Source organism: Daphnia pulex, chromosome 2 (assembly GCF_021134715.1).
Source record: "Daphnia pulex isolate KAP4 chromosome 2, ASM2113471v1".
NCBI classification, from domain to species: domain Eukaryota; kingdom Metazoa; phylum Arthropoda; class Branchiopoda; order Diplostraca; family Daphniidae; genus Daphnia; species Daphnia pulex.
In genome coordinates, this window is record NC_060018.1 from 7332198 (window position 1) to 7354474 (window position 22277).

General features: G+C 39.9%; 48 non-coding genes across 48 annotated transcripts; 29 read left to right on the plus strand and 19 right to left on the minus strand.

The window, feature by feature from the left end:
- Window positions 1–2024: 2024 nt before the first annotated feature.
- Window positions 2025–2106, minus strand: Trnas-uga. The gene has a single exon. It is a non-coding gene; the product is annotated as a tRNA-Ser (tRNA).
- Window positions 2107–2224: 118 nt separating this feature from the next.
- On the plus strand, window positions 2225–2308 carry Trnar-ucu. Its single transcript is given in 2 exon segments — window positions 2225–2261; window positions 2273–2308. It is a non-coding gene; the product is annotated as a tRNA-Arg (tRNA).
- A 264-nt stretch (window positions 2309–2572) lies between these two features.
- Window positions 2573–2646, plus strand: Trnai-aau. The gene has a single exon. It is a non-coding gene; the product is annotated as a tRNA-Ile (tRNA).
- A 77-nt stretch (window positions 2647–2723) lies between these two features.
- Window positions 2724–2805, plus strand: Trnas-cga. Its single transcript has one exon. It is a non-coding gene; the product is annotated as a tRNA-Ser (tRNA).
- A 635-nt stretch (window positions 2806–3440) lies between these two features.
- On the minus strand, window positions 3441–3513 carry Trnar-ccu. The gene has a single exon. It is a non-coding gene; the product is annotated as a tRNA-Arg (tRNA).
- A 989-nt stretch (window positions 3514–4502) lies between these two features.
- Window positions 4503–4584, minus strand: Trnas-uga. The gene has a single exon. It is a non-coding gene; the product is annotated as a tRNA-Ser (tRNA).
- A 118-nt stretch (window positions 4585–4702) lies between these two features.
- On the plus strand, window positions 4703–4786 carry Trnar-ucu. Its single transcript is given in 2 exon segments — window positions 4703–4739; window positions 4751–4786. It is a non-coding gene; the product is annotated as a tRNA-Arg (tRNA).
- A 264-nt stretch (window positions 4787–5050) lies between these two features.
- On the plus strand, window positions 5051–5124 carry Trnai-aau. The gene has a single exon. It is a non-coding gene; the product is annotated as a tRNA-Ile (tRNA).
- Window positions 5125–5201: 77 nt separating this feature from the next.
- On the plus strand, window positions 5202–5283 carry Trnas-cga. Its single transcript has one exon. It is a non-coding gene; the product is annotated as a tRNA-Ser (tRNA).
- A 639-nt stretch (window positions 5284–5922) lies between these two features.
- Window positions 5923–5995, minus strand: Trnar-ccu. The gene has a single exon. It is a non-coding gene; the product is annotated as a tRNA-Arg (tRNA).
- A 506-nt stretch (window positions 5996–6501) lies between these two features.
- Window positions 6502–6574, minus strand: Trnak-uuu. The gene has a single exon. It is a non-coding gene; the product is annotated as a tRNA-Lys (tRNA).
- A 411-nt stretch (window positions 6575–6985) lies between these two features.
- Window positions 6986–7067, minus strand: Trnas-uga. The gene has a single exon. It is a non-coding gene; the product is annotated as a tRNA-Ser (tRNA).
- A 118-nt stretch (window positions 7068–7185) lies between these two features.
- Window positions 7186–7269, plus strand: Trnar-ucu. The gene is given in 2 exon segments: window positions 7186–7222; window positions 7234–7269. It is a non-coding gene; the product is annotated as a tRNA-Arg (tRNA).
- Window positions 7270–7533: 264 nt separating this feature from the next.
- Window positions 7534–7607, plus strand: Trnai-aau. The gene has a single exon. It is a non-coding gene; the product is annotated as a tRNA-Ile (tRNA).
- A 77-nt stretch (window positions 7608–7684) lies between these two features.
- Trnas-cga lies at window positions 7685–7766 on the plus strand. The gene has a single exon. It is a non-coding gene; the product is annotated as a tRNA-Ser (tRNA).
- A 312-nt stretch (window positions 7767–8078) lies between these two features.
- On the plus strand, window positions 8079–8152 carry Trnai-aau. The gene has a single exon. It is a non-coding gene; the product is annotated as a tRNA-Ile (tRNA).
- A 77-nt stretch (window positions 8153–8229) lies between these two features.
- Trnas-cga lies at window positions 8230–8311 on the plus strand. The gene has a single exon. It is a non-coding gene; the product is annotated as a tRNA-Ser (tRNA).
- A 639-nt stretch (window positions 8312–8950) lies between these two features.
- On the minus strand, window positions 8951–9023 carry Trnar-ccu. Its single transcript has one exon. It is a non-coding gene; the product is annotated as a tRNA-Arg (tRNA).
- A 990-nt stretch (window positions 9024–10013) lies between these two features.
- Window positions 10014–10095, minus strand: Trnas-uga. The gene has a single exon. It is a non-coding gene; the product is annotated as a tRNA-Ser (tRNA).
- A 118-nt stretch (window positions 10096–10213) lies between these two features.
- Window positions 10214–10297, plus strand: Trnar-ucu. The gene is given in 2 exon segments: window positions 10214–10250; window positions 10262–10297. It is a non-coding gene; the product is annotated as a tRNA-Arg (tRNA).
- Window positions 10298–10561: 264 nt separating this feature from the next.
- Trnai-aau lies at window positions 10562–10635 on the plus strand. Its single transcript has one exon. It is a non-coding gene; the product is annotated as a tRNA-Ile (tRNA).
- A 77-nt stretch (window positions 10636–10712) lies between these two features.
- Window positions 10713–10794, plus strand: Trnas-cga. Its single transcript has one exon. It is a non-coding gene; the product is annotated as a tRNA-Ser (tRNA).
- A 639-nt stretch (window positions 10795–11433) lies between these two features.
- Trnar-ccu lies at window positions 11434–11506 on the minus strand. The gene has a single exon. It is a non-coding gene; the product is annotated as a tRNA-Arg (tRNA).
- Window positions 11507–12012: 506 nt separating this feature from the next.
- Trnak-uuu lies at window positions 12013–12085 on the minus strand. Its single transcript has one exon. It is a non-coding gene; the product is annotated as a tRNA-Lys (tRNA).
- A 410-nt stretch (window positions 12086–12495) lies between these two features.
- Trnas-uga lies at window positions 12496–12577 on the minus strand. The gene has a single exon. It is a non-coding gene; the product is annotated as a tRNA-Ser (tRNA).
- Window positions 12578–12695: 118 nt separating this feature from the next.
- Trnar-ucu lies at window positions 12696–12779 on the plus strand. The gene is given in 2 exon segments: window positions 12696–12732; window positions 12744–12779. It is a non-coding gene; the product is annotated as a tRNA-Arg (tRNA).
- Window positions 12780–13043: 264 nt separating this feature from the next.
- Window positions 13044–13117, plus strand: Trnai-aau. The gene has a single exon. It is a non-coding gene; the product is annotated as a tRNA-Ile (tRNA).
- A 77-nt stretch (window positions 13118–13194) lies between these two features.
- Trnas-cga lies at window positions 13195–13276 on the plus strand. The gene has a single exon. It is a non-coding gene; the product is annotated as a tRNA-Ser (tRNA).
- Window positions 13277–13911: 635 nt separating this feature from the next.
- Window positions 13912–13984, minus strand: Trnar-ccu. Its single transcript has one exon. It is a non-coding gene; the product is annotated as a tRNA-Arg (tRNA).
- A 1188-nt stretch (window positions 13985–15172) lies between these two features.
- On the plus strand, window positions 15173–15256 carry Trnar-ucu. The gene is given in 2 exon segments: window positions 15173–15209; window positions 15221–15256. It is a non-coding gene; the product is annotated as a tRNA-Arg (tRNA).
- Window positions 15257–15520: 264 nt separating this feature from the next.
- Trnai-aau lies at window positions 15521–15594 on the plus strand. The gene has a single exon. It is a non-coding gene; the product is annotated as a tRNA-Ile (tRNA).
- Window positions 15595–15671: 77 nt separating this feature from the next.
- Trnas-cga lies at window positions 15672–15753 on the plus strand. Its single transcript has one exon. It is a non-coding gene; the product is annotated as a tRNA-Ser (tRNA).
- Window positions 15754–16388: 635 nt separating this feature from the next.
- Trnar-ccu lies at window positions 16389–16461 on the minus strand. Its single transcript has one exon. It is a non-coding gene; the product is annotated as a tRNA-Arg (tRNA).
- A 506-nt stretch (window positions 16462–16967) lies between these two features.
- Window positions 16968–17040, minus strand: Trnak-uuu. The gene has a single exon. It is a non-coding gene; the product is annotated as a tRNA-Lys (tRNA).
- A 411-nt stretch (window positions 17041–17451) lies between these two features.
- On the minus strand, window positions 17452–17533 carry Trnas-uga. The gene has a single exon. It is a non-coding gene; the product is annotated as a tRNA-Ser (tRNA).
- Window positions 17534–17651: 118 nt separating this feature from the next.
- On the plus strand, window positions 17652–17735 carry Trnar-ucu. Its single transcript is given in 2 exon segments — window positions 17652–17688; window positions 17700–17735. It is a non-coding gene; the product is annotated as a tRNA-Arg (tRNA).
- A 264-nt stretch (window positions 17736–17999) lies between these two features.
- On the plus strand, window positions 18000–18073 carry Trnai-aau. The gene has a single exon. It is a non-coding gene; the product is annotated as a tRNA-Ile (tRNA).
- Window positions 18074–18150: 77 nt separating this feature from the next.
- Window positions 18151–18232, plus strand: Trnas-cga. The gene has a single exon. It is a non-coding gene; the product is annotated as a tRNA-Ser (tRNA).
- Window positions 18233–18867: 635 nt separating this feature from the next.
- Trnar-ccu lies at window positions 18868–18940 on the minus strand. The gene has a single exon. It is a non-coding gene; the product is annotated as a tRNA-Arg (tRNA).
- Window positions 18941–19446: 506 nt separating this feature from the next.
- Window positions 19447–19519, minus strand: Trnak-uuu. The gene has a single exon. It is a non-coding gene; the product is annotated as a tRNA-Lys (tRNA).
- A 411-nt stretch (window positions 19520–19930) lies between these two features.
- On the minus strand, window positions 19931–20012 carry Trnas-uga. Its single transcript has one exon. It is a non-coding gene; the product is annotated as a tRNA-Ser (tRNA).
- Window positions 20013–20130: 118 nt separating this feature from the next.
- On the plus strand, window positions 20131–20214 carry Trnar-ucu. Its single transcript is given in 2 exon segments — window positions 20131–20167; window positions 20179–20214. It is a non-coding gene; the product is annotated as a tRNA-Arg (tRNA).
- Window positions 20215–20478: 264 nt separating this feature from the next.
- Trnai-aau lies at window positions 20479–20552 on the plus strand. The gene has a single exon. It is a non-coding gene; the product is annotated as a tRNA-Ile (tRNA).
- A 77-nt stretch (window positions 20553–20629) lies between these two features.
- Trnas-cga lies at window positions 20630–20711 on the plus strand. Its single transcript has one exon. It is a non-coding gene; the product is annotated as a tRNA-Ser (tRNA).
- A 312-nt stretch (window positions 20712–21023) lies between these two features.
- Window positions 21024–21097, plus strand: Trnai-aau. The gene has a single exon. It is a non-coding gene; the product is annotated as a tRNA-Ile (tRNA).
- Window positions 21098–21627: 530 nt separating this feature from the next.
- Trnas-uga lies at window positions 21628–21709 on the minus strand. Its single transcript has one exon. It is a non-coding gene; the product is annotated as a tRNA-Ser (tRNA).
- A 118-nt stretch (window positions 21710–21827) lies between these two features.
- Window positions 21828–21911, plus strand: Trnar-ucu. The gene is given in 2 exon segments: window positions 21828–21864; window positions 21876–21911. It is a non-coding gene; the product is annotated as a tRNA-Arg (tRNA).
- A 264-nt stretch (window positions 21912–22175) lies between these two features.
- Window positions 22176–22249, plus strand: Trnai-aau. Its single transcript has one exon. It is a non-coding gene; the product is annotated as a tRNA-Ile (tRNA).
- Window positions 22250–22277: the final 28 nt, after the last annotated feature.

Here is a 22277-nt window from a genome sequence, read left to right on the forward strand (position 1 = left end):
TGGCGGACGTATTAGTTGAAGGTTCGCTTCGGTTAGATTCAATTAAACGCCACAGCTTTAGTAAATGTTCCCGGGCTGCTTTTAACTGATCAGCTTCGAGCATGACATTATATCTAAACAAAATATGGTGGCTGATGAGCGATAAAAAAAATTAAAAAAAAATTGTTTACCTCGGATCAAGATAAAGAGCTGCCAACACAACTTCGCTGGTTAAAAGGACTGCCAACCTCTTTTTCATGTGCTTTAGTAAATTTTTAGCAAAACTCGAGTTGAATTTAGAAATTTCTAGTTGACACTTGAGCCACGAACCATAAAAATCCCCGATTGTGAGTTGCTCTGATTGCAAAACGGTAGTCAAGATACGAGCCGGTTTTAATATTTTTATAATATCTTCAATTCTTGACCAATCCTGTTCTGTGAGTTTAAGGTTTTGGTTTTTACCCTCATTTGTCAGTTCAGCAATAAATTCCTTCAACTCAATAAGCCTTTCTAACATCAAACATGTTGAACACCAACGAGTGAGGCAGTCGATTATTGGCTTCTTTTGACCTGCCAGCCTTATTGCTGCCATAAACGTTTGACTCCTTAAGGTCTTGCAAACAGCTCTTGCCTTGGCAATAACTGCTATACCAGGCTCAGCCAATGCGTCAAGAATAGCGAGCTGAAGAGTGTGGGCAGCACAGCGCACACCTTGCAACATATTTTGCAATTCCGCACTCTCCTCTCCTCCTTCATCGCTCACATTTTGTCCCTCTTCCATTCGACGAATTAATTCTTCTTCAAGCAAGCGGTCATTATAATCACTGTCTTCTTCTTCGTCACTCTCTGCTGAATCAGTTTGAGCCAAAATACGACTGGCTTTTAACATATTGGCACCGTTATCGGTTGTTAGACTATACACTTGCCACAACTTTATCCCAAAAACACCGAAAACGTCCAGCAAATTTTGTTTAAAGTTTACAGCAGTGTGACTTTGTTTCATCTCTATGATTGCTAGAGTGTAGAGCTGAATTTTTCCTTTCTTGTTAAACTGGAGATTTATGCCTAAAAGAGCTCGGTCCAAGCGAGTCGCACAATCCATTTTAACAGAAACAAATCGATTTTTCACATCCTTTTTAATCTTGTCGCGTATTTCCTTAGCTTTTCCTTCCACCTTGTCGCGAATATTTTCTGCGCTAATAGTAAAAGTTCCCCCAAAACCCTTAAGGATAGGATCTAGAATTTTTCGAAAGCCCGAATCACTAAGCGCTTTAAAGGGTCTCCCATTAACAGTTACCATCTCTACACACGCGTCTACAACTTGCCTTTCAGTAATTTCTATTGACAACCGACGCTTCTTCGTAGGAGGCTGCAATGACGAGTTAGACGAACCATTGGCTTCAAGACTATTGCTGGCAGATGCTAGCGAATTGTTGAAAGTGACATCACGATTCTCTTCAGAACTCTCGGAATCAGCTTTGGTATTACTTAAGTGTTCTATTAATTGAAACTGCTCTCTGTGTTTTGCCTTCAAATGAGCTCGTAAATTTCCGGCATGATAAGAAGTACGCCCGGGCTTTTTACAACCAGGAACTAAACACACAATATCCTTTTCTGCACGTTTTTCAAAAAACTTAAACACGGGATTTTCTTTAGGAGATGACATTACAAGACTCAAACGTTTTTACTAACTTCTCTTAACCGCAAGAATACAGAGAATGTGAACTGAAAACACAGAGCTAACAGAATGTCTAACCTATTTTAAAAGCCAGAGCGTAGCAGAAATTTAGTGGGTGGTTTTCGGGACAATGAACAATACAGCAAACAACTCGCTGTTTAATTTTACCGATGGTCAAAGCTTTTCGTGGGGCGTGGTTTTTTTTTATTTTTATTTTTCAAAAGAAGGAACTATTGTTCAACCATTGAATTTTTAAAACGAAGTCTGGCAACAAAATTGATTCAATTTTAGAAAAAAACCAAAAAAAAACAAAGTTTTGGTTTTTTTTCTAAGCGATACGACTCACTGGAAACAAATGGCAATTCACCGCAGTTGGTAGGGTTCGAACCTACGCCCTCAGAGAGGAATAGATTTCAAGTCTATCGCCTTAACCACTCGGCCACAACTGCCCCGATTTTTCAGACAATCTAGTAATAATATTTATTGGTTCACCAATATTTCCGTTTGACCTTACTGAAGAGCAGGTTAAATGAGAGATGCAAAATCCAAGCACTTTCTTTAAGTGTAGGTCGTGTGGCCTAATGGATAAGGCGTCGGACTTCTATGAAAGTAGTTATCCGAAAATTGCGGGTTCGAGTCCCGCCACGATTAATAGCATATGACGAAACTATTAGTTCATGATGAGTAGTAGTTAACCACAAACCATGGGGAATCATGTCAGATCAATAAAACTACAAATATATCTCGAACACTCAATGAATATCACTGGCTTGCATTGCCTTCACAGTGACGATTGAAATTGGCTGCTGATATAGCCTTGCTTGGTAGATACCTTAAATCATTCTCTCTAAAGACACACAGAGTATACCTAACTGATGATGAATGAACCTTTTATTAATATATTAAGAATTTATTGGCCTGTTAGCTCAGTTGGTTAGAGCGCCGTGCTAATAACGCGGAGGTCATGAGTTCGATCCTCTTACGGGCCACTATAATTCTTTCATTAAATATTTTCCACTCTAAAAAGGAACTGATAGATTCGAAATATTTTGCTAAAATAGTAAATGCAGATATGGCCGAGTGGTTAAGGCGACTGACTCGAAATCAGTTTCCATCTTGGAGCGTAGGTTCGAATCCTACTATCTGCGTTTTGTGGCATTTTATTGGTAAATGTAACTACACAACATTTGATCAAGTGACGCCAGAAGTTATTTCTAGTCATTTTTTGGGAGAACATCCAAGTTTAAAATCAGTAGGGGAGTACACAGTGAGAGAAGAACGAAAGGTCTTTAGGTCTTTAGCATATGTGATGGCCCTGGACAAGACAAGACAAACTAAGCAACGGGGTGACCCTGGATAAGGCATGCTCTCAACAATGGTCCGTACGAGTGGTAAGAACAGTCAGGTCCATCGAAGTCGAGGTCTGTGATCGTAGGCCAGGTTTAGATAGTTTCTAAAAGTAGATGAGAGACAACAAGTACACGTTGCCGAGAATGCACCTTACCATCATGACCAGCGTCTTGAATTCAGCGCGTTGTTGCTCCAGGAACCAGTGAAGACGGCAGAGAAGGATGAGAGAGTCAGAGTTCACCTGTAAAACAGCAGAATAAGTTCCGCTGCCAAGTAATTGTCACTGGCAAAGGTTTCCAAGTTTAAGCATGCCATTTCAGCGATTTCCCAACACTTGGACCAATGAAAATTTTTGCTTGAAAACAGTAAAACAAAAGACAAGTAATTGCCAATTTAACGACGATTTTCGATAATTATAGTTTCGGTTGCTCGCTACCTCTGGCGAGACTCGAACTCGCAATCCCCGGCTTAGGAGGCCGGTGCCTTATCCATTAGGCCACAAAGGCTGAGTTATGGTGAATCTCCTATTCGAGGAATGACGTTATATTGCAAAGCTTTTTCCTAGAAGATAGCCAAACGTCCCATGTTATATAAACATACAGCGATTACCGTCTGTGGACATCGTCTCAATCTTGAAAACCATGTTTTTTGAATAACTTAACTACAAACTCTATTTACAGCTTTCGAGTTCTATAACTGGACATACATTTACTATTGCAATTAGTTGTATCAAATATCAAGGCTTTCTACTCTCACAATGAGGGATACTCTTTCTCACTATCTCATTTCATTATTTGTGTATGTTCCACGACCTATATCCGAATGTACTTCCTTTTGGTTCGCACTTTCTCTACATCGTAGGAATTAACGTAAAGAAACACCATGAGAACTCGTGTTGTCGTCTATGAACATCTATGAATTCTGCCCATAATGGTGAATGATTTCAAACGATATTAACTTGATAATAAATGGTGGAAAACCAACAATACTAACTAAAATCAAAAGACTAGCCGCCCGATAAGGGACTTGAACCCTTGATCTCAGGATTAAAAGTCCCGCGCTCTACCGTCTGAGCTGACCGGGCTTAATAATTGGTATTGCAATAGTTTTCCGTTCGAGTTCATTTTTAAATTTTACGATTGCTTATAGATCTTTTACGGACGGAAGTACGGACGTTTTTCTATTCTTCGTAAACAAAATGGGTACACATTCTTTCATCCTATAATTTGTCTCTGACTACATTTTGTGTTTGTAAACTACACTCAAAGACCGCCATAATGCATTTCGGCACTGGTTCTGAAAAATAGACACGTTTCTGGAAACGCCAAGTAACAGGTCATGGCTCCACGGTTCCGAGATAGATCCCGGGACCTAGGATACCCATGACTGCACAGTTAATATTTGTAATCATGCGTAAATTTGAGATACTAGTAAACGATTGAAAATGAGTTGTTCCACTAGAAAATACTAGCATGTGAAACAAATGGCAATTCACCGCAGATGGTAGGGTTCGAACCTACGCCCTCAGAGAGGAATAGATTTCAAGTCTATCGCCTTAACCACTCGGCCACAACTGCCCCGATTTTTCAGACAATCTAGTAATAATATTTATTGGTTCACCAATATTTCCGTTTGACCTTACTGAAGAGCAGGTTAAATGAGAGATGCAAAATCCTAGCACTTTCTTTAAGTGTAGGTCGTGTGGCCTAATGGATAAGGCGTCGGACTTCTATGAAAGTAGTTATCCGAAAATTGCGGGTTCGAGTCCCGCCACGATTAATAGCATATGACGAAACTATTAGTTCATGATGAGTAGTAGTTAACCACAAACCATGGGGAATCATGTCAGATCAATAAAACTACAAATATATCTCGAACACTCAATGAATATCACTGGCTTGCATTGCCTTCACAGTGACGATTGAAATTGGCTGCTGCTATAGCCTTGCTTGGTAGATACCTTAAATCATTCTCTCTAAAGACACACAGAGTATACCTAACTGATGATGAATGAACCTTTTATTAATATATTAAGAATTTATTGGCCTGTTAGCTCAGTTGGTTAGAGCGCCGTGCTAATAACGCGGAGGTCATGAGTTCGATCCTCTTACGGGCCACTATAATTCTTTCATTAAATATTTTCCACTCTAAAAAGGTACTGATAGATTCGAAATATTTTGCTAAAATAGTGAATGCAGATATGGCCGAGTGGTTAAGGCGACTGACTCGAAATCAGTTTCCATCTTGGAGCGTAGGTTCGAATCCTACTATCTGCGTTTTGTGGCATTTTATTGGTAAATGTAACTACACAACATTTGATCAAGTGACGCCAGAAGTTATTTCTAGTCATTTTTTGGGAGAACATCCAAGTTTAAAATCAGTAGGGGAGTACACAGTGAGAGAAGAACGAAAGGTCTTTAGGTCTTTAGCATATGTGATGGCCCTGGACAAGACAAGACAAACTAAGCAACGGGGTGACCCTGGATAAGGCATGCTCTCAACAATGGTCCGTACGAGTGGTAAGAACAGTCAGGTCCATCGAAGTCGAGGTCTGTGATCGTAGGCCAGGTTTAGATAGTTTCTAAAAGTAGATGAGAGACAACAAGTACACGTTGCCGAGAATGCACCTTACCATCATGACCAGCGTCTTGAATTCAGCGCGTTGTTGCTCCAGGAACCAGTGAAGACGGCAGAGAAGGATGAGAGAGTCAGAGTTCACCTGTAAAACAGCAGAATAAGTTCCGCTGCCAAGTAATTGTCACTGCCTGGCAAAGGTTTCCAAGTTTAAGCATGCCATTTCAGCGATTTCCCAACACTTGGACCAATGAAAATTTTTGCTTGAAAACAGTAAAACAAAAGACAAGTAATTGCCAATTTAACGACGATTTTCGATAATTATAGTTTCGGTTGCTCGCTACCTCTGGCGAGACTCGAACTCGCAATCCCCGGCTTAGGAGGCCGGTGCCTTATCCATTAGGCCACAAAGGCTGAGTTATGGTGAATCTCCTATTCGAGGAATGACGTTATATTGCAAAGCTTTTTCCTAGAAGATAGCCAAACGTCCCATGTTATATAAACATACAGCGATTACCGTCTGTGGACATCGTCTCAATCTTGAAAACCATGTTTTTTGAATAATCTTAACTACAAACTCTATTTACAGCTTTCGAGTTCTATAACTGGACATACATTTACTATTGCAATTAGTTGTATCAAATATCAAGGCTTTCTACTCTCACAATGAGGGATACTCTTTCTCACTATCTCATTTCATTATTTGTGTATGTTCCACGACCTATATCCGAATGTACTTCCTTTTGGTTCGCACTTTCTCTACATCGTAGGAATTAACGTAAAGAAACACCATGAGAACTCGTGTTGTCGTCTATGAACATCTATGAATTCTGCCCATAATGGTGAATGATTTCAAACGATATTAACTTGATAATAAATGGTGGAAAACCAACAATACTAACTAAAATCAAAAGACTAGCCGCCCGATAAGGGACTTGAACCCTTGACCTCAGGATTAAAAGTCCCGCGCTCTACCGTCTGAGCTAACCGGGCTTAATAATTGGTATTGCAATAGTTTTCCGTTCGAGTTCATTTTTAAATTTTACGATTGCTTATAGATCTTTTACGGACGGAAGTACGGATGTTTTTCTATTCTTCGTAAACAAAATGGGTACACATTCTTTCATCCTATAATTTGTCTCTGACTACATTTTGTGTTTGTAAACTACACTCAAAGACCGCCATAATGCATTTCGGCACTGGTTCTGAAAAATAGACACGTTTCTGGAAACGCCAAGTAACAGGTCATGGCTCCACGGTTCCGAGATAGATCCCGGGACCTAGGATACCCATGACTGCACAGTTAATATTTGTAATCATGCGTAAATTTGAGATACTAGTAAACGATTGAAAATGAGTTGTTCCACTAGAAAATACTAGCATGTGAAACAAATGGCAATTCACCGCAGATGGTAGGGTTCGAACCTACGCCCTCAGAGAGGAATAGATTTCAAGTCTATCGCCTTAACCACTCGGCCACAACTGCCCCGATTTTTCAGACAATCTAGTAATAATATTTATTGGTTCACCAATATTTCCGTTTGACCTTACTGAAGAGCAGGTTAAATGAGAGATGCAAAATCCTAGCACTTTCTTTAACTGTAGGTCGTGTGGCCTAATGGATAAGGCGTCGGACTTCTATGAAAGTAGTTATCCGAAAATTGCGGGTTCGAGTCCCGCCACGATTAATAGCATATGACGAAACTATTAGTTCATGATGAGTAGTAGTTAACCACAAACCATGGGGAATCATGTCAGATCAATAAAACTACAAATATATCTCGAACACTCAATGAATATCACTGGCTTGCATTGCCTTCACAGTGACGATTGAAATTGGCTGCTGATATAGCCTTGCTTGGTAGATACCTTAAATCATTCTCTCTAAAGACACACAGAGTATACCTAACTGATGATGAATGAACCTTTTATTAATATATTAAGAATTTATTGGCCTGTTAGCTCAGTTGGTTAGAGCGCCGTGCTAATAACGCGGAGGTCATGAGTTCGATCCTCTTACGGGCCACTATAATTCTTTCATTAAATATTTTCCACTCTAAAAAGGTACTGATAGATTTGAAATATTTTGCTAAAATAGTGAATGCAGATATGGCCGAGTGGTTAAGGCGACTGACTCGAAATCAGTTTCCATCTTGGAGCGTAGGTTCGAATCCTACTATCTGCGTTTTGTGGCATTTGCGGCAAATTGCGGGTTCGAGTCCCGCCACGATTAATAGCATATGACGAAACAATTAGTTCATGATGAGTAGTAGTTAACCACAAACCATGGGGAATCATGTCAGATCAATAAAACTACAAATATATCTCGAACACTCAATGAATATCACTGGCTTGCATTGCCTTCACAGTGACGATTGAAATTGGCTGCTGATATAGCCTTGCTTGGTAGATACCTTAAATCATTCTCTCTAAAGACACACAGAGTATACCTAACTGATGATGAATGAACCTTTTATTAATATATTAAGAATTTATTGGCCTGTTAGCTCAGTTGGTTAGAGCGCCGTGCTAATAACGCGGAGGTCATGAGTTCGATCCTCTTACGGGCCACTATAATTCTTTCATTAAATATTTTCCACTCTAAAAAGGTACTGATAGATTCGAAATATTTTGCTAAAATAGTGAATGCAGATATGGCCGAGTGGTTAAGGCGACTGACTCGAAATCAGTTTCCATCTTGGAGCGTAGGTTCGAATCCTACTATCTGCGTTTTGTGGCATTTTATTGGTAAATGTAACTACACAACATTTGATCAAGTGACGCCAGAAGTTATTTCTAGTCATTTTTTGGGAGAACATCCAAGTTTAAAATCAGTAGGGGAGTACACAGTGAGAGAAGAACGAAAGGTCTTTAGGTCTTTAGCATATGTGATGGCCCTGGACAAGACAAGACAAACTAAGCAACGGGGTGACCCTGGATAAGGCATGCTCTCAACAATGGTCCGTACGAGTGGTAAGAACAGTCAGGTCCATCGAAGTCGAGGTCTGTGATCGTAGGCCAGGTTTAGATAGTTTCTAAAAGTAGATGAGAGACAACAAGTACACGTTGCCAAGAATGCACCTTACCATCATGACCAGCGTCTTGAATTCAGCGCGTTGTTGCTCCAGGAACCAGTGAAGACGGCAGAGAAGGATGAGAGAGTCAGAGTTCACCTGTAAAACAGCAGAATAAGTTCCGCTGCCAAGTAATTGTCACTGCCTGGCAAAGGTTTCCAAGTTTAAGCATGCCATTTCAGCGATTTCCCAACACTTGGACCAATGAAAATTTTTGCTTGAAAACAGTAAAACAAAAGACAAGTAATTGCCAATTTAACGACGATTTTCGATAATTATAGTTTCGGTTGCTCGCTACCTCTGGCGAGACTCGAACTCGCAATCCCCGGCTTAGGAGGCCGGTGCCTTATCCATTAGGCCACAAAGGCTGAGTTATGTTGAATCTCCTATTCGAGGAATGACGTTATATTGCAAAGCTTCTTCCTAGAAGATAGCCAAACGTCCCATGTTATATAAACATACAGCGATTACCGTCTGTGGACATCGTCTCAATCTTGAAAACCATGTTTTTTGAATAATCTTAAGTACAAACTCTATTTACAGCTTTCGAGTTCTATAACTGGACATACATTTACTATTGCAATTAGTTGTATCAAATATCAAGGCTTTCTACTCTCACAATGAGGGATACTCTTTCTCACTATCTCATTTCATTATTTGTGTATGTTCCACGACCTATATCCGAATGTACTTCCTTTTGGTTCGCACTTTCTCTACATCGTAGGAATTAACGTAAAGAAACACCATGAGAACTCGTGTTGTCGTCTATGAACATCTATGAATTCTGCCCATAATGGTGAATGATTTCAAACGATATTAACTTGATAATAAATGGTGGAAAACCAACAATACTAACTAAAATCAGAAGACTAGCCGCCCGATAAGAGACTTGAACCCTTGACCTCAGGATTAAAAGTCCCGCGCTCTACCGTCTGAGCTAACCGGGCTTAATAATTGGTATTGCAATAGTTTTCCGTTCGAGTTCATTTTTGAATTTTACGATTGCTTATAGATCTTTTACGGACGGAAGTACGGACGTTTTTCTATTCTTCGTAAACAAAATGGGTACACATTCTTTCATCCTATAATTTGTCTCTGACTACATTTTGTGTTTGTAAACTACACTCAAAGACCGCCATAATGCATTTCGGCACTGGTTCTGAAAAATAGACACGTTTCTGGAAACGCCAAGTAACAGGTCATGGCTCCACGGTTCCGAGATAGATCCCGGGACCTAGGATACCCATGACTGCACAGTTAATATTTGTAATCATGCGTAAATTTGAGATACTAGTAAACGATTGAAAATGAGTTGTTCCACTAGAAAATACTAGCATGTGAAACAAATGGCAATTCACCGCAGATGGTAGGGTTCGAACCTACGCCCTCAGAGAGGAATAGATTTCAAGTCTATCGCCTTAACCACTCGGCCACAACTGCCCCGATTTTTCAGACAATCTAGTAATAATATTTATTGGTTCACCAATATTTCCGTTTGACCTTACTGAAGAGCAGGTTAAATGAGAGATGCAAAATCCAAGCACTTTCTTTAAGTGTAGGTCGTGTGGCCTAATGGATAAGGCGTCGGACTTCTATGAAAGTAGTTATCCGAAAATTGCGGGTTCGAGTCCCGCCACGATTAATAGCATATGACGAAACTATTAGTTCATGATGAGTAGTAGTTAACCACAAACCATGGGGAATCATGTCAGATCAATAAAACTACAAATATATCTCGAACACTCAATGAATATCACTGGCTTGCATTGCCTTCACAGTGACGATTGAAATTGGCTGCTGATATAGCCTTGCTTGGTAGATACCTTAAATCATTCTCTCTAAAGACACACAGAGTATACCTAACTGATGATGAATGAACCTTTTATTAATATATTAAGAATTTATTGGCCTGTTAGCTCAGTTGGTTAGAGCGCCGTGCTAATAACGCGGAGGTCATGAGTTCGATCCTCTTACGGGCCACTATAATTCTTTCATTAAATATTTTCCACTCTAAAAAGGTACTGATAGATTTGAAATATTTTGCTAAAATAGTGAATGCAGATATGGCCGAGTGGTTAAGGCGACTGACTCGAAATCAATTTCCATCTTAGAGCGTAGGTTCGAATCCTACTATCTGCGTTTTGTGGCATTTTATTGGTAAATGTAACTACACAACATTTGATCAAGTGACGCCAGAAGTTATTTCTAGTCATTTTTTGGGAGAACATCCAAGTTTAAAATAGGAAGGGGAGTACACAGTGAGAGAAGAACGAAAGGTCTTTAGGTCTTTAGCATATGTGATGGCCCTGGACAAGACAAGACAAACTAAGCAACGGGGTGACCCTGGATAAGGCATGCTCTCAACAATGGTCCGTACGAGTGGTAAGAACAGTCAGGTCCATCGAAGTCGAGGTCTGTGATCGTAGGCCAGGTTTAGATAGTTTCTAAAAGTAGATGAGAGACAACAAGTACACGTTGCCGAGAATGCACCTTACCATCATGACCAGCGTCTTGAATTCAGCGCGTTGTTGCTCCAGGAACCAGTGAAGACGGCAGAGAAGGATGAGAGAGTCAGAGTTCACCTGTAAAACAGCAGAATAAGTTCCGCTGCCAAGTAATTGTCACTGCCTGGCAAAGGTTTCCAAGTTTAAGCATGCCATTTCAGCGATTTCCCAACACTTGGACCAATGAAAATTTTTGCTTGAAAACAGTAAAACAAAAGACAAGTAATTGCCAATTTAACGACGATTTTCGATAATTATAGTTTCGGTTGCTCGCTACCTCTGGCGAGACTCGAACTCGCAATCCCCGGCTTAGGAGGCCGGTGCCTTATCCATTAGGCCACAAAGACTGAGTTATGTTGAATCTCCTATTCGAGGAATGACGTTATATTGCAAAGCTTTTTCCTAGAAGATAGCCAAACGTCCCATGTTATATAAACATACAGCGATTACCGTCTGTGGACATCGTCTCAATCTTGAAAACCATGTTTTTTGAATAATCTTAACTACAAACTCTATTTACAGCTTTCGAGTTCTATAACTGGACATACATTTACTATTGCAATTAGTTGTATCAAATATCAAGGCTTTCTACTCTCACAATGAGGGATACTCTTTCTCACTATCTCATTTCATTATTTGTGTATGTTCCACGACCTATATCCGAATGTACTTCCTTTTGGTTCGCACTTTCTCTACATCGTAGGAATTAACGTAAAGAAACACCATGAGAACTCGTGTTGTCGTCTATGAACATCTATGAATTCTGCCCATAATGGTGAATGATTTCAAACGATATTAACTTGATAATAAATGGTGGAAAACCAACAATACTAACTAAAATCAAAAGACTAGCCGCCCGATAAGGGACTTGAACCCTTGACCTCAGGATTAAAAGTCCCGCGCTCTACCGTCTGAGCTAACCGGGCTTAATAATTTGTATTGCAATAGTTTTCCGTTCGAGTTCATTTTTAAATTTTACGATTGCTTATAGATCTTTTACGGACGGAAGTACGGACGTTTTTCTATTCTTCGTAAACAAAATGGGTACACATTCTTTCATCCTATAATTTGTCTCTGACTACATTTTGTGTTTGTAAACTACACTCAAAGACCGCCATAATGCATTTCGGCACTGGTTCTGAAAAATAGACACGTTTCTGGAAACGCCAAGTAACAGGTCATGGCTCCAAGGTTCCGAGATAGATCCCGGGACCTAGGATAACCATGACTGCACACTAATATTTGTAATCATGCGTAAATTTGAGATACTAGTAAACGATTGAAAATGAGTTGTTCCACTAGAAAATACTAGCATGTGAAACAAATGGCAATTCACCGCAGTTGGTAGGGTTCGAACCTACGCCCTCAGAGAGGAACAGATTTCAAGTCTATCGCCTTAACCACTCGGCCACAACTGCCCCGATTTTTCAGACAATCTAGTAATAATATTTATTGGTTCACCAATATTTCCGTTTGACCTTACTGAAGAGCAGGTTAAATGAGAGATGCAAAATCCTAGCACTTTCTTTAAGTGTAGGTCGTGTGGCCTAATGGATAAGGCGTCGGACTTCTATGAAAGTAGTTATCCGAAAATTGCGGGTTCGAGTCCCGCCACGATTAATAGCATATGACGAAACTATTAGTTCATGATGAGTAGTAGTTAACCACAAACCATGGGGAATCATGTCAGATCAATAAAACTACAAATATATCTCGAACACTCAATGAATATCACTGGCTTGCATTGCCTTCACAGTGACGATTGAAATTGGCTGCTGATATAGCCTTGCTTGGTAGATACCTTAAATCATTCTCTCTAAAGACACACAGAGTATACCTAACTGATGATGAATGAACCTTTTATTAATATATTAAGAATTTATTGGCCTGTTAGCTCAGTTGGTTAGAGCGCCGTGCTAATAACGCGGAGGTCATGAGTTCGATCCTCTTACGGGCCACTATAATTCTTTCATTAAATATTTTCCACTCTAAAAAGGTACTGATAGATTCGAAATATTTTGCTAAAATAGTGAATGCAGATATGGCCGAGTGGTTAAGGCGACTGACTCGAAATCAATTTCCATCTTGGAGCGTAGGTTCGAATCCTACTATCTGCGTTTTGTGGCATTTTATTGGTAAATGTAACTACACAACATTTGATCAAGTGACGCCAGAAGTTATTTCTAGTCATTTTTTGGGAGAACATCCAAGTTTAAAATCAGTAGGGGAGTACACAGTAAGAGAAGAACGAAAGGTCTTTAGGTCTTTAGCATATGTGATGGCCCTGGACAAGACAAGACAAACTAAGCAACGGGGTGACCCTGGATAAGGCATGCTCTCAACAATGGTCCGTACGAGTGGTAAGAACAGTCAGGTCCATCGAAGTCGAGGTCTGTGATCGTAGGCCAGGCTTAGATAGTTTCTAAAAGTAGATGAGAGACAACAAGTACACGTTGCCGAGAATGCACCTTACCATCATGACCAGCGTCTTGAATTCAGCGCGTTGTTGCTCCAGGAACCAGTGAAGACGGCAGAGAAGGATGAGAGAGTCAGAGTTCACCTGTAAAACAGCAGAATAAGTTCCGCTGCCAAGTAATTGTCACCGGCAAAGGTTTCCAAGTTTAAGCATGCCATTTCAGCGATTTCCCAACACTTGGACCAATGAAAATTTTTGCTTGAAAACAGTAAAACAAAAGACAAGTAATTGCCAATTTAACGACGATTTTCGATAATTATAGTTTCGGTTGCTCGCTACCTCTGGCTAGACTCGAACTCGCAACCCCCGGCTTAGGAGGCCGGTGCCTTATCCATTAGGCCACAAAGGCTGAGTTATGTTGAATCTCCTATTCGAGGAATGACGTTATATTGCAAAGCTTTTTCCTAGAAGATAGCCAAACGTCCCATGTTATATAAACATACAGCGATTACCGTCTGTGGACATCGTCTCAATCTTGAAAACCATGTTTTTTGAATAATCTTAACTACAAACTCTATTTACAGCTTTCGAGTTCTATAACTGGACATACATTTACTATTGCAATTAGTTGTATCAAATATCAAGGCTTTCTACTCTCACAATGAGGGATACTCTTTCTCACTATCTCATTTCATTATTTGTGTATGTTCCACGACCTATATCCGAATGTACTTCCTTTTGGTTCGCACTTTCTCTACATCGTAGGAATTAACGTAAAGAAACACCATGAGAACTCGTGTTGTCGTCTATGAACATCTATGAATTCTGCCCATAATGGTGAATGATTTCAAACGATATTAACTTGATAATAAATGGTGGAAAACCAACAATACTAACTAAAATCAAAAGACTAGCCGCCCAATAAGGGACTTGAACCCTTGACCTCAGGATTAAAAGTCCCGCGCTCTACCGTCTGAGCTAACCGGGCTTAATAATTTGTATTGCAATAGTTTTCCGTTCGAGTTCATTTTTAAATTTTACGATTGCTTATAGATCTTTTACGGACGGAAGTACGGACGTTTTTCTATTCTTCGTAAGCAAAATGGGTACATTCTTTCATCCTATAATTTGTCTCTGACTACATTTTGTGTTTGTAAACTACACTCAAAGACCGCCATAATGCATTTCGGCACTGGTTCTGAAAAATAGACACGTTTCTGGAAACGCCAAGTAACAGGTCATGGCTCCACGGTTCCGAGATAGATCCCGGGACCTAGGATACCCATGACTGCACAGTTAATATTTGTAATCATGCGTAAATTTGAGATATTAGTAAACGATTGAAAATGAGTTGTTCCACTAGAAAATACTAGCATGTGAAACAATTGGCAATTCACCGCAGTTGGTAGGGTTCGAACCTACGCCCTTAGAGTTGAATAGATTTCAAGTCTATCGCCTTAACCACTCGGCCACACCTCCCCCTATTTTTCAGACAATCTAGTAATAATATTTATTGGTTCACCAATATTTCCGTTTGACCTTACTGAAGAGCAGGTTAAATGAGACATGCAAAATCCTAGCACTTTCTTTAAGTGTAGGTCGTGTGGCCTAATGGATAAGGCGTCGGACTTCTATGAAAGTAGTTATCCGAAAATTGCGGGTTCGAGTCCCGCCACGATTAATAGCATATGACGAAACTATTAGTTCATGATGAGTAGTAGTTAACCACAAACCATGGGGAATCATGTCAGATCAATAAAACTACAAATATATCTCGAACACTCAATGAATATCACTGGCTTGCATTGCCTTCACAGTGACGATTGAAATTGGCTGCTGATATAGCCTTGCTTGGTAGATACCTTAAATCATTCTCTCTAAAGACACACAGAGTATACCTAACTGATGATGAATGAACCTTTGATTAATATGTTAAAAATTTATTGGCCTGTTAGCTCAGTTGGTTAGAGCGCCGTGCTAATAACGCGGAGGTCATGAGTTCGATCCTCTTACGGGCCACTATTATCCTTTCATTAAATATTTTCCACTCTAAAAAGGTACTGATAGATTCAAAATATTTTGCTAATATAGTGAATGCAGATATGGCCGAGTGGTTAAGGCGACTGACTCGAAATCAGTTTCCATCTTGGAGCGTAGGTTCGAATCCTACTATCTGCGTTTTGTGGCATTTTATTGGTAAATGTAACTACACAACATTTGATCAAGTGACGCCAGAAGTTATTTCTAGTTATTTTTTGGGAGAACATCCAAGTTTAAAATCAGTAGGGGAGTACACAGTGAGAGAAGAACGAAAGGTCTTTAGGTCTTTAGCATATGTGATGGCCCTGGACAAGACAAGACAAACTAAGCAACGGGGTGACCCTGGATAAGGCATGCTCTCAACAATGGTCCGTACGAGTGGTAAGAACAGTCAGGTCCATCGAAGTCGAGGTCTGTGATCGTAGGCCAGGTTTAGATAGTTTCTAAAAGTAGATGAGAGACAACAAGTACACGTTGCCGAGAATGCACCTTACCATCATGACCAGCGTCTTGAATTCAGCGCGTTGTTGCTCCAGGAACCAGTGAAGACGGCAGAGAAGGATGAGAGAGTCAGAGTTCACCTGTAAAACAGCAGAATAAGTTCCGCTGCCAAGTAATTGTCACTGGCAAAGGTTTCCAAGTTTAAGCATGCCATTTCAGCGATTTCCCAACACTTGGACCAATGAAAATTTTTGCTTGAAAACAGTAAAACAAAAGACAAGTAATTGCCAATTTAACGACGATTTTCGATAATTATAGTTTCGGTTGCTCGCTACCTCTGGCGAGACTCGAACTCGCAATCCCCGGCTTAGGAGGCCGGTGCCTTATCCATTAGGCCACAAAGGCTGAGTTATGGTGAATCTCCTATTCGAGGAATGACGTTATATTGCAAAGCTTTTTCCTAGAAGATAGCCAAACGTCCCATGTTGTATAAACATACAGCGATTACCGTCTGTGGACATCGTCTCAATCTTGAAAACCATGTTTTTTGAATAATCTTAACTACAAACTCTATTTACAGCTTTCGAGTTCTATAACTGGACATACATTTACTATTGCAATTAGTTGTATCAAATATCAAGGCTTTCTACTCTCACAATGAGGGATACTCTTTCTCACTATCTCATTTCATTATTTGTGTATGTTCCACGACCTATATCCGAATGTACTTCCTTTTGGTTCGCACTTTCTCTACATCGTAGGAATTAACGTAAAGAAACACCATGAGAACTCGTGTTGTCGTCTATGAACATCTATGAATTCTGCCCATAATGGTGAATGATTTCAAACGATATTAACTTGATAATAAATGGTGGAAAACCAACAATACTAACTAAAATCAGAAGACTAGCCGCCCGATAAGGGACTTGAACCCTTGACCTCAGGATTAAAAGTCCCGCGCTCTACCGTCTGAGCTAACCGGGCTTAATAATTGGTATTGCAATAGTTTTCCGTTCGAGTTCATTTTTAAATTTTACGATTGCTTATAGATCTTTTACGGACGGAAGTACGGACGTTTTTCTATTCTTCGTAAACAAAATGGGTACACATTCTTTCATCCTATAATTTGTCTCTGACTACATTTTGTGTTTGTAAACTACACTCAAAGACCGCCATAATGCATTTCGGCACTGGTTCTGAAAAATAGACACGTTTCTGGAAACGCCAAGTAACAGGTCATGGCTCCACGGTTCCGAGATAGATCCCGGGACCTAGGATACCAATGACTGCACAGTTAATATTTGTAATCATGCGTAAATTTGAGATACTAGTAAACGATTGAAAATGAGTTGTTCCACTAGAAAATACTAGCATGTGAAACAAATGGCAATTCACCGCAGTTGGTAGGGTTCGAACCTACGCCCTCAGAGAGGAATAGATTTCAAGTCTATCGCCTTAACCACTCGGCCACAACTGCCCCGATTTTTCAGACAATCTAGTAATAATATTTATTGGTTCACCAATATTTCCGTTTGACCTTACTGAAGAGCAGGTTAAATGAGAGATGCAAAATCCTAGCACTTTCTTTAAGTGTAGGTCGTGTGGCCTAATGGATAAGGCGTCGGACTTCTATGAAAGTAGTTATCCGAAAATTGCGGGTTCGAGTCCCGCCACGATTAATAGCATATGACGAATCTATTAGTTCATGATGAGTAGTAGTTAACCACAAACCATGGGGAATCATGTCAGATCAATAAAACTACAAATATATCTCGAACACTCAATGAATATCACTGGCTTGTATTGCCTTCACAGTGACGATTGAAATTGGCTGCTGATATAGCCTTGCTTGGTAGATACCTTAAATCATTCTCTCTAAAGACACACAGAGTATACCTAACTGATGATGAATGAACCTTTGATTAATATATTAAGAATTTATTGGCCTGTTAGCTCAGTTGGTTAGAGCGCCGTGCTAATAACGCGGAGGTCATGAGTTCGAGCCTCTTACGGGCCACTATAATTCTTTCATTAAATATTTTCCACTCTAAAAAGGTACTGATACATTCGAAATATTTTGCTAAAATAGTGAATGCAGATATGGCCGAGTGGTTAAGGCGACTGACTCGAAATCAGTTTCCATCTTGGAGCGTAGGTTCGAATCCTACTATCTGCGTTTTGTGGCATTTTATTGGTAAATGTAACTACACAACATTTGATCAAGTGACGCCAGAAGTTATTTCTAGTCATTTTTTGGGAGAACATCCAAGTTTAAAATCAGTAGGGGAGTACACAGTGAGAGAAGAACGAAAGGTCTTTAGGTCTTTAGCATATGTGATGGCCCTGGACAAGACAAGACAAACTAAGCAACGGGGTGACCCTGGATAAGGCATGCTCTCAACAATGGTCCGTAAGAGTGGTAAGAACAGTCAGGTCCATCGAAGTCGAGGTCTGTGATCGTAGGCCAGGTTTAGATAGTTTCTAAAAGTAGATGAGAGACAACAAGTACACGTTGCCGAGAATGCACCTTACCATCATGACCAGCGTCTTGAATTCAGCGCGTTGTTGCTCCAGGAACCAGTGAAGACGGCAGAGAAGGATGAGAGAGTCAGAGTTCACCTGTAAAACAGCAGAATAAGTTCCGCTGCCAAGTAATTGTCACTGGCAAAGGTTTCCAAGTTTAAGCATGCCATTTCAGCGATTTCCCAACACTTGGACCAATGAAAATTTTTGCTTGAAAACAGTAAAACAAAAGACAAGTAATTGCCAATTTAACGACGATTTTCGATAATTATAGTTTCGGTTGCTCGCTACCTCTGGCGAGACTCGAACTCGCAATCCCCGGCTTAGGAGGCCGGTGCCTTATCCATTAGGCCACAAAGGCTGAGTTATGTTGAATCTCCTATTCGAGGAATGACGTTATATTGCAAAGCTTTTTCCTAGAAGATAGCCAAACGTCCCATGTTGTATAAACATACAGCGATTACCGTCTGTGGACATCGTCTCAATCTTGAAAACCATGTTTTTTGAATAATCTTAACTACAAACTCTATTTACAGCTTTCGAGTTCTATAACTGGACATACATTTACTATTGCAATTAGTTGTATCAAATATCAAGGCTTTCTACTCTCACAATGAGGGATACTCTTTCTCACTATCTCATTTCATTATTTGTGTATGTTCCACGACCTATATCCGAATGTACTTCCTTTTGGTTCGCACTTTCTCTACATCGTAGGAATTAACGTAAAGAAACACCATGAGAACTCGTGTTGTCGTCTATGAACATCTATGAATTCTGCCCATAATGGTGAATGATTTCAAACGATATTAACTTGATAATAAATGGTGGAAAACCAACAATACTAACTAAAATCAAAAGACTAGCCGCCCGATAAGGGACTTGAACCCTTGACCTCAGGATTAAAAGTCCCGCGCTCTACCGTCTGAGCTAACCGGGCTTAATAATTGGTATTGCAATAGTTTTCCGTTCGAGTTCATTTTTAAATTTTACGATTGCTTATAGATCTTTTACGGACGGAAGTACGGATGTTTTTCTATTCTTCGTAAACAAAATGGGTACACATTCTTTCATCCTATAATTTGTCTCTGACTACATTTTGTGTTTGTAAACTACACTCAAAGACCGCCATAATGCATTTCGGCACTGGTTCTGAAAAATAGACACGTTTCTGGAAACGCCAAGTAACAGGTCATGGCTCCACGGTTCCGAGATAGATCCCGGGACCTAGGATACCCATGACTGCACAGTTAATATTTGTAATCATGCGTAAATTTGAGATACTAGTAAACGATTGAAAATGAGTTGTTCCACTAGAAAATACTAGCATGTGAAACAAATGGCAATTCACCGCAGTTGGTAGGGTTCGAACCTACGCCCTCAGAGAGGAATAGATTTCAAGTCTATCGCCTTAACCACTCGGCCACAACTGCCCCGATTTTTCAGACAATCTAGTAATAATATTTATTGGTTCACCAATATTTCCGTTTGACCTTACTGAAGAGCAGGTTAAATGAGAGATGCAAAATCCTAGCACTTTCTTTAAGTGTAGGTCGTGTGGCCTAATGGATAAGGCGTCGGACTTCTATGAAAGTAGTTATCCGAAAATTGCGGGTTCGAGTCCCGCCACGATTAATAGCATATGACGAAACTATTAGTTCATGATGAGTAGTAGTTAACCACAAACCATGGGGAATCATGTCAGATCAATAAAACTACAAATATATCTCGAACACTCAATGAATATCACTGGCTTGCATTGCCTTCACAGTGACGATTGAAATTGGCTGCTGATATAGCCTTGCTTGGTAGATACCTTAAATCATTCTCTCTAAAGACACACAGAGTATACCTAACTGATGATGAATGAACCTTTTATTAATATATTAAGAATTTATTGGCCTGTTAGCTCAGTTGGTTAGAGCGCCGTGCTAATAACGCGGAGGTCATGAGTTCGATCCTCTTACGGGCCACTATAATTCTTTCATTAAATATTTTCCACTCTAAAAAGGTACTGATACATTCGAAATATTTTGCTAAAATAGTGAATGCAGATATGGCCGAGTGGTTAAGGCGACTGACTCGAAATCAGTTTCCATCTTGGAGCGTAGGTTCGAATCCTACTATCTGCGTTTTGTGGCATTTGCGGCAAATTGCGGGTTCGAGTCCCGCCACGATTAGTAGCATATGACGAAACTATTAGTTCATGATGAGTAGTAGTTAACCACAAACCATGGGGAATCATGTCAGATCAATAAAACTACAAATATATCTCGAACACTCAATGAATATCACTGGCTTGCATTGCCTTCACAGTGACGATTGAAATTGGCTGCTGATATAGCCTTGCTTGGTAGATACCTTAAATCATTCTCTCTAAAGACACACAGAGTATACCTAACTGATGATGAATGAACCTTTTATTAATATATTAAGAATTTATTGGCCTGTTAGCTCAGTTGGTTAGAGCGCCGTGCTAATAACGCGGAGGTCATGAGTTCGATCCTCTTACGGGCCACTATAATTCTTTCATTAAATATTTTCCACTCTAAAAAGGTACTGATAGCCCGATAAGGGACTTGAACCCTTGACCTCAGGATTAAAAGTCCCGCGCTCTACCGTCTGAGCTAACCAGGCTTAATAATTGGTATTGCAATAGTTTTCCGTTCGAGTTCATTTTTAAATTTTACGATTGCTTATAGATCTTTTACGGACGGAAGTACGGACGTTTTTCTATTCTTCGTAAACAAAATGGGTACACATTCTTTCATCCTATAATTTGTCTCTGACTACATTTTGTGTTTGTAAACTACACTCAAAGACCGCCATAATGCATTTCGGCACTGGTTCTGAAAAATAGACACGTTTCTGGAAACGCCAAGTAACAGGTCATGGCTCCACGGTTCCGAGATAGATCCCGGGACCTAGGATACCCATGACTGCACAGTTAATATTTGTAATCATGCGTAAATTTGAGATACTAGTAAACGATTGAAAATGAGTTGTTCCACTAGAAAATACTAGCATGTGAAACAAATGGCAATTCACCGCAGTTGGTAGGGTTCGAACCTACGCCCTCAAAGAGGAATAGATTTCAAGTCTATCGCCTTAACCACTCGGCCACAACTGCCCCGATTTTTCAGACAATCTAGTAATAATATTTATTGGTTCACCAATATTTCCGTTTGACCTTACTGAAGAGCAGGTTAAATGAGAGATGCAAAATCCTAGCACTTTCTTTATGTGTAGGTCGTGTGGCCTAATGGATAAGGCGTCGGACTTCTATGAAAGTAGTTATCCGAAAATTGCGGGTTCGAGTCCCGCCACGATTAATAGCATATGACGAAACTATTAGTTCATGATGAGTAGTAGTTAACCACAAACCATGGGGAATCATATCAGATCAATAAAACTACAAATATATCTCGAACACTCAATGAATATCACTGGCTTGCATTGCCTTCACAGTGACGATTGAAATTGGCTGCTGATATAGCCTTGCTTGGTAGATACCTTAAATCATTCTCTCTAAAGACACACAGAGTATACCTAACTGATGATGAATGAACATTTTATTAATATATTAAAAATTTATTGGCCTGTTAGCTCAGTTGGTTAGAGCGCCGTGCTAATAACGCGGAGGTCATGAGTTCGATCCTCTTACGGGCCACTATAATTCTTTCATTAAATATTTTCCA